Genomic DNA, 9,383 nt, shown 5'->3' on the forward strand with positions numbered 1-9,383 from the left:
ATCCCCATGTCTGTTATGTGAATAGCTTTGGCATTGGAATAAAATAACTGATATTATATTCACAATCCCAACTAACTGTTTCAAGGGGGGAAAAATACACACTTTATTCAACTGTCACTACAGGAATTGATTATTTTACCTTACTGGTGGTCATTTTTAAGAATGTCCATTTTACATACGAGTCAAAAATTAAATCGCTTGTTTAAGGTGATCACTTTAGTTTAAATGGAAACATACATTTAGTCGATAGTCAGTGATAAAGAGAGAAAATAAACCACTAGAGTTGTGACTTGGACACTTGCACAGTATGACTCACAACTCTTGATAACACATTGAAACCTAATCTGCATTTTGTAGGTGCAGCAGCAGTTTCAGAGTTAAAACACGAGTGACCACTAGATGTCAGATAAAGCTCAGACTTGGATCTCTGCTCCTCAGTCCTGATGTCAGCGTGTACGGTTTGACTGATAAGCTGCCGTCTAACTCTCTCCCACAATCTATTCATCACTCGACGATAAGATGTTGTTTAATGCTGCCAAAAGCTGAACATTAATTATAAATGAACGAGCAGAAGATCTATGGGTTAATAAAATGAGGGATGGGACAACATATAAGATCATTACAAAGCTGAAAAAAATACAAGGAGTTTTAAGACTAATGAACCACAAAAACATACACTATAAAGGTCATGACCTTTCTGGCTTCCTCTAACTTCTCTCTAAATACACACATGCACAAAGAAACTAACAGGTGGAGACTCGCACAGACTTTGTTTCTCACAGGGATTTTTTGGAATCAGATTGTCCGCCGCTCAGCCCCCATTAGCATTGTGTGTATTTTCCATAGGGGCGCCACTGTACATGTAAGTGCTGAGGGTACGAGCAAACAAACACACGCAAGCATCCTCACACATGAAACCCACAACGACGCCCAAGCAAACGCACATGTACTCACAAACAGGGGTCATGCCGTGACTCACGCAGAGATGTTTAGTGATGCTGATCTGTTGTCATGCCTGACTGCTGCTTGTCATGAAGATGGATGAAGGAATCTGTAAAGTTATGAGTGATAAGCACGTCCTTTATTTGTGTGTGTCTGATATGTCAAACACAAAACACAAAAAGTGGGTAATGCTGACAGCTGCTGGTTTGACAATGTGTGTCGGAAACTGGGGAATTCAGCAAGATTGTATTCTCGTCGGGATCAGAGACAGGTGTTTATTTTGGCCAGCACCTATGGGAACCTCCTGTTTCTGCAGACTGACGAGTGAGCTGCTATAAACAGGGCTATTAAAGCAGGCCGCTCTCAGGTGTCCATACACCGGTATGACCTCCTGCTGGCGAGGGCCAACGCCAGCTGAAAATAAGCCCAGCAGGAGATGCACAGACAGGGATCCCACCACTGAAGATCCCCCTGTAGTGTTAGCGCTACTGGTGAGACAGCTGCTACAACCTGTTCAACCCCTTTACAAATAAGAGTGGGCACCTACCAACTTAAGGAGACACACCAGGGGGTGGGGAAGGGGATCTTTCAAAACAGACTGACTGTGGATTCTGTAGGGAATCTGAGTTTAAAGGTAGAGTTTGATATTTCATTAACGTCTTTATTCACACATAATTTTACTGTTAGTTATGTGATTTTGGTCTCCAATGATTGCCTAAAAACTGATCCCGGCAAAAGAAAGTTGCCACACATGCCTAGTCTGAGATACTCAGGCATACAATCCAGATCCCTCAGCATTGGATGTCCTTCCCTGAGCATATCTAGCCAAAACTGTAAGGTGCTTTTCGACCAAAAGTACCAGGAACTTCTCTTCAAGGAACTCAATGGTTCCCATGGCCCATTGTTGTCTGCGTTTCCACTGCGACCTAAAGTCCCGAGAGATTATGCAGAAGCAATAAAAGTAACTGCACTACACCGCCAGTCCAGTAGGTAGCGGTAAGAACAAGATGAAGGCTGTACAACAAAGATAACGCCATAAAGCGCGATGAACAGGCCGGTATCATCATTTGTGTCACTTAGCCTGTTAGCGTGGAGGAGATTCAACTTGAGCTGTTTTTGATCTTGCTTTATTGCATTGATTGATAACGATGATAACAGTGAGCTTGCAGCTGCAGTGTTTTAAACATGGCGGGTGAATAAAAACGCTGCGAGTACTCAACCAATTGGAAAATGATCAGCACTGCAGGCCCTGCCCTGAAAGTTCCTGGAACTTTGGGAACTACTACCTCACCTCATTCAATTACCCCGGAACTAAATTTAGACCCTGGTTCCTGCTATCGAAAAAGAGTTCCTCAGTAGGTTCCTTGTCCGTGGAGAAAGTTCCTGCTGTCGAAAAGCACCTTTATATAGCTAATCCTTGTTAGCATCAAGGAAGTTAATACCAACATGTGATTCATGTTCCCGTTCTAGTCAATCCCCCCCTTTAGTTCCAAAGGTTGTTTCTCTGTGTCTGCCTGGTCAGTTCAACACAGGAGACGGTAAGCCACCAGAGCTCTCATCAGATTCCACTTTACAGTTTAAACAACCACACAATGTGTGTGTTGAAGTAAAAGTCATGACGCTTATCACTGCCCCATCTTCGCACATACATTTTCAAAGTTGATTTATCCACAGACGCACACCGACAGCTCCACAAAGACAACGGCACTGACACCTGCATTAAGTTTAAACACCAGCAACAGCTGCGACCTAGTGGAGACACTGAAACACTTTTGTTTCTCACGTTTGCTGCCAACACACACACACACACACGTACACATGCAGGGCCCCAGCTAGTGACACACACACTCACCGCTGGGTTGAGTTTCCCTCACGCAGCAGACAAGCCGCAGTTATTTAGTCTGCCTCCCAGTTTGTTTGCCCACTGTCTTCTCTTCTCTTTTGTTGCCGTGCCTTCGCCTTTGTTTGATGGTAACTGCTGACTGCAGCGAATGACATTTGCAGCTGGGAGGATGATGAGTGAGGATGAAAAGAGGCGCGCCAAATGACAAATTATGAAGGTGGTCAGGTTGGATAAACAGCAGTGTTTCAGTCTTTGTGTTTCAAAGCGACAACTGAACGGTCTTCCTCATACTCAGAAAGATAATACTTGGAAGGAATCAAATCTAACTGAGGATGAGGTCTAAAGCAAGTATTAAGGTCAGTAGTTCTCCTGGCCTGTTTCTACTTTCTACTGCACTCTGCTATGCACACACACACACACAAACACACACAAGATATCTGGCCAGACATGCAAACTGTGTCCTTCCCCTCCCCGGCTCAGTTCCTTAGAGTTGAGCTGCAGTAAAGTACCTTTGGCAGCGAGGCTACAGAACGGCTTGTCCTCTCAATGCTGGGCCCCACTCCACTCACAGCCTGCAGGAGGGGTGGGGGTTGGGGCATCTGGAGGGCAGCAATCAGTGCAGCTAATGGGCGGGAGGCCTGCTTTTAAGTGTTGAAACTAGTTTGCATTAAATCATACTAAAACTTTTATTAATGCATTAAATTGACTAGGATAATCCACCTCTTAAAACTAAAAACTCCTCTGCTTCCTCTGGTCAAAAAACAGAGAGAGAGAGAGATCATTAGTTGTGATGAGAGTGCCTAATGTACCACTGGTGAACAATCGCAGCCACAGGCCGAGCTAATAGTGTGTTTGCTGTATACAGAGTGCGAGTGAGGGTGTTTGCTCGAGGTAGGGGGAGGTTGCAGAAATCAAATACAGCCGTATACTCCTTGCAGGGTTCACTCGCTGCATCCATGAATGTTGCTGTTGGAGGTCACGGCACCTAGCAACAGCCTGGATCGAGTCCTGAAGGGAACATGAGACAGGCAGACATGCACAGTTTTTATGGTTACATACATTTTCCTAAATGCATCCAGATTAACTTTTTTGGCAGGTTTTTTTCCTGGTCATTATGTTGAACTGGAGTTGCAAAATGCAGTAGAACACATTTTCGCATGTTCACTGACTCGGTTATCTGAGATCAAACCACTGACTTATCTAGAGGGAGGAAGAGTGTTCAATAAAGTGACCCTATAGAGGTCGTTGACATCATCTTAACTTAAATCTATAAGGGCCTTGAACTCCTTTACAAATCAATGTATCTTAGTGCACAATATTTGTTTAATCTCTTGGTTTAAAACCAACATTAAATTGTAGATGTCACCATTCTCTCTTTGTCTATCCTCGCTCTCTAGACTCAGAAGTGTTTGAGAAAGATGAAAATGCCTTAAAGACTGCATCTCCTTTATAGTCTCTGTGCACTATAAATAGCACATTTCCATTGTGGACTGCGTCACATAATGTTTGATGATTTCCTGCTGATATAAACGCTTGATCTTTGTGAACTATGAACTTAAAAGATTATCCTGAAGACTAATTCCTCATTCCATGTCACTGCAGCCTTGATTTTCTTGGTTGTTACTATTTACAATATTGTTTTAAGGGAGTGCGATCACAGGAGTGTGTAATTTTGTTTTAGGGTGTGTTTCCCCCTTAAGACCCTCAGGTACACACTCGCAAATTGGACCGAAGCAATGAAGTTTACTCAGTTGCTCTGTGAAGGGCTGCTGGCCACACTGAGGTAAAGCAGTGGGCACGTTTTTCCATATTCAGTAATTATACTGCTTGTACAGCTAAGAGCCACTCTCCAGGCTGATATCTAAACACAGGAAACAAGAGCGAGAGCGAGCACAGACTCCTTCACAAACAGCCTGCAATTTCTAATGATTCAATAAATCTTTTTTTGACGTGTCCGTCTTTAAATGTTCTCCAACATGTACACCAACAAACACGTTATGAACACGATCAGTCCTGCATTCTCTGCTCTCGATTTTGCAGGCATGTGCTCTTCTGCAAAAGCTATCTTGTGCACATGCACATGCTGAAATGCAAGTGCACACAGACACCACTAATCCGGCACAGGTTCAGATTTTGGCAATGTGTCATCAATTCTGTGTTCAGTGTACTTTCACACAGTCAGCGCCCTAAAAATAGCAGAGGGACTTTGGTTCTGTGCCCAGCCTCCTTAACTGTCAATAAGTTATCTTCCTCCCTCACACAGACTGTAAAACCTACAGAACCACAACCGTTAACTGCACAAACACCACAAGCTGTAAATAATTCTAATATAGACGGCTGTAAGTACGGCATAATACGCCAAGAGCTTACAAGGATGTAATAAGCAGAAGCGTCTGCAGGAACTCGATCTGTTTTCTATTTCCTCTTTGATGTGAAAATACCAGACAATATGAGGAGGGCATGTCTCTGCTGTCTGTTTGCACTGCAGTCAGTTGTTTTGTCTCCTCTCCAAGTTTTTGACTTTTTATCTGCTCTGGTTTACTATCCATCCCTATCAATCCCCCATCATCCTCTCTGCCTCGGTGATTCCAGTACAGCTCCTCCTCACTTGGCTTCTGATGACGGTCACAGATAACAAGACTTCTTGTTTTGTGACTTGTTTTTCCCCATGCAGAGGAATATTTCTTTTCAAAGTAAAAGCTCTAGGTGGATTTTGATCCAGAGCTATGAAAAACTGAATTATGTAACAATGTGATTAAATGTAGCATGAATAATGGTATGGGCATATCTAAATGCTTGCAGGCACACTTGTTTTTAAAGAGTGATTTAAAGAGTCTTTAACTGAATGTAGTTGCTGACCAAATAACCCAAACAGTATTTTAACAGTATTAAAAATAGTGCAGGGACCTCCCTATTACTATATCATTTCTGCTGTAATAGAGAAGTAGTGCTGCTGTTATATGTGGTCAATAATGGATCCAAAGTCTTATGGTACCCCAGACAGACAGATGCCTCAGGTATAGATTACCCGAGAAGCCTCCTTGCAACACAATTATTCATCTATTGCACAAATTCTTCATGCACTTTATGTGCTAACAGCTGTGCAAGTGTGTGCAAGAGTCTGGAGCGTAAAGGGTTACTGTAATGAAGCCCGGCAAGGAGGGGGGGGGGGAGATGGAATGCGAGGGGTTAACTGGGGCGAGGGGGTCAGAAGTTGAAGCTGAGAAGGTTTTCCCCAGCCGGGCCCTCCATTGACACAAGGCCGTGTGCCACACAGTCCCCAGGAACAGATGTACCCACAGCCAGGGTTAGAAACACCTCCCTACATCCCTGTGGTGTCCCCGATACTGGTAAACACAGTTCCTGAAGCACGTTACAGGACAGGAAGACAGAGCCGGACATGGTATCCAAGGGAACTCATTGCGTGCGTAAGAATACCACTGTGTTAAGCATGTATACACTCTGTGGCAGGGTGTTTCTTAATCATTCATTAAATTAACTCTCCTCCATCATCATTTCATCCCATTTTCCTCACATTAAGCCTGTCTGTCACAAACAATCCACATGCACAGCTGGATATTTCACAGTGGGAACTTCAGGTCAAGTGGTGCAGTAGTTAAAGGGCTCCACAGCAGCCCTATCCCATTACATGGGCCAACAGCCGTCAAACAGCAGTCCTCTGTTCACCAACCCAAAGCCTAAATCTTTGCTGGGTATAGGCCTGTGGTGGAGGGGGAGGTGGCATGGCAGGATGAGGGTTAAGTTCAATGCTGGACACAGTGGGGAGGAAATCCTGTCTGAGTCAAAGGTGAGGGGTCACTGAGGGTCAGTTCCCATCCTAAATCCTCAATTTGGGGTTGTCAGATAAAGTCTTGCACCGGCCTTCTGAGGAGAACAGAGCTGCTATCTTGACTGCCACAGAGCTTCTTAGTGACTTACTTCTATACGTGCCTGCAGACCACATCGAAAGCTCAGTTTCAAATACAACCTCAAATGCAGAAATCTCAAAGCAAGAGTTCCCACAAAGGGAAAGAAAACATAACACAACTGTAAACCACGCAGGGAGCTCCTCGGCAGACAAGGTTTCACATCCCAGTCTGTTGACAATCAATCTGGTTCCTCAACATAAAAGTCTGGCTGTGATGCGGGCTGCAGTGAAACAGGATCCAGCAGACACAAACTCAAAAGGGAAAAGAGAGAGAGAGAGAGGGGGAGAGAGAAAGAGGGAGAATGGAGGAACAGCGCACGGCTCTGCTCTGCTTCCGATCAACTTGACATGTGCGACTTGTGTCTACTTTACGTCTCCTTTGGAAACCCCAGACTCAAATTTGTGATGTGGGGAGTGGGAGGCAGGAAGTGGGTGGGACCAGGCAGAAATGAAAAAGACAAGGTTTTATTAAAACGGCAGTTAAGATAAGTTAGATCAAAAGCAACTATCACATCCAGCATCAACATCCCAACACACTAAAAGCCTTCAGTTGCTTCTCTCTTACTGTAGATTCACACTTCCCTCTCCTCTGGCTTCAGGCGGGCTGGCTTGTGTTCATACTGGGAGCCCAACCAAATCATATGCCCTTCTCCTGATCTGCTGCCTCAACCTGACACACTGTATCAGGTTATCTTGCGTGCATCCAAATGTGTGTGTATGCGCCTGTGTGTTAATGGAGAATCATGTGTCATCTCCTGGAAAGAGGGGAGGAGGGCAACAGAGGAGGGGGGCTGAGGGAGACATAAAAGAGACTGAAAAGCTTGGGGAGTGATAGAATGTAATTGTCCTTTTATAGATGCTTCTTTGTCAACAAATAATAAAAGGTAATAGCGGTCAATATTTGGATAATGGCTTCTTCTGCTTTTTGAGAGTCATGCTGATGCATTTCTGCTTTTTGTTCTGACTTCAGCTTGTGGAGGGAGGGCTTTTCTCTTTTTTTCACTTGACTAGCGTGGGCCGAGGGAGTGAGCTCTAAAAATAAAACACATGTTCCTCCAGGTCTGTGGGAGCAGGGGCCCCCAGCGTATTGTTTTGGGATATGGGGGAGGACAGGGAGGATCTGGCCTAGAGACTGATACTGCAGAGTGGATACAGACAGAGGAAGAGCAGGGGGGTGAGGGCCGCTGTACTTTCAAGAAAGAAGTTGAGGAAATATTCTCTCTTGCATATGAATATGTGCAAGCTGTTTCGTAATGTACACTTATGGTAAAAGTGACTGAACTAATATACATTTAGTTGTGCAATCTCTCCTTTCCAGTAACCACAAGGGGGTCAAATGTGGGGCAGTATGTTCGTGTGTCACTTGAAAGTGTCTGTGTGTATGTGGGGTGAGGGGTGGTCAGGATTACTGTCAATAATGGTGCGCTGAAAAGGTGCATCCATGAGCCTTTTCATTGATCCACAAAGCCCTCAGGGACTCAGCGGGGACGGGGGTTAAAAGTATCCGAAGGGGCAGTGTGCACACTGAAGCGACATATAGTGTATGCAATGATCACTGAGTCAAAGGAGTGTATCCATCAAGCTAAAGTGGACAGACCAGCAGCCTTCTCGGTGAGGAATGAGTTAAACAGACTGAGATGTGTGGGGGGAAGTTTGCACAGAGTAGAGAAGGGGAAATGAAGGGATATTAAGGGAGAAATAAGCATGAGAGCCGAGGGGGCTGGATATATCACGTGTCTGGATTTAGCACCAGTCCTCCTACCTCCTACTGCTGTATCTTTGTAGACTGTTCAGCAAAGTGGAAGAGAAAAGAGTGGGGGAGGAGTGTGTATGCATGTGTGCGTGTGTGTGTGTGTGTGCAAAAAGAGCAAGTCTGATGAATTATGCATTCACACAAAAATAAAAGTTTGCAAGAGCTCTGACCCTTAAGTGAGAGTAATTAGTGCTATCATGACCCTATATGCTAATCTGCCCTTAAATACAGTCAGCATGCTCTAATATTCACCCTCTTCTGATGTAGACTGCTTTTAACTTTATAAAAGTAAGCTTAGAATAGCACCAGTACAAAAGTTGAGTCTATGTGCATAATAAAAGCACACTCATTGTAGTGAGGGCCCATAAGAAATATTCATAGTGATACCCAGGTGGAAAGTAATTTAAAAAGTACTCAAGTATCATAAAGGGCCATAAAGTAACTATAAACTTATTTTTGAGTTGTTGACAGTCTTTATTAAAAGAGGATTGCATAAGAAGTCTGAATTGATTATGAATACAGCATAATCAAATATGTAGCCTAGTTTTCATACCTGTGATTGGATTAAAATTATATAACAGCATTAGAGGACAAGACATTTATAAGACTAAGCATGCTATAATTCTATTTCCACTGACTCACTGCAATATTGAACATTATATTCCCAGAGATTAAACAGCTTGATTGAGAAATACCCTTACTAATGACTACTGCAGATGCAGATGCAGACAGTCGTTCAAGGAATAGCCGAGGTGTTTCGGATTACTTGATTACTATCATTTACAGGATGTACGGTGCTTTGTCAATGTGGATGGGCGTGTCCTCAGGAGAGTCATTCCGGGAGTGTCTGTGCTCAGCCAATCAATCTGCAGTCGGGAGGTCGGTGGGCGTGGTCACTCCTCCCACATTATCCTGTC

Source organism: Semicossyphus pulcher, unplaced genomic scaffold, assembly GCF_022749685.1.
Source record: "Semicossyphus pulcher isolate SPU_LCO1_2020_fin unplaced genomic scaffold, fSemPul1.0.p SCAF_23, whole genome shotgun sequence".
Lineage (NCBI taxonomy): Eukaryota > Metazoa > Chordata > Actinopteri > Labriformes > Labridae > Semicossyphus > Semicossyphus pulcher.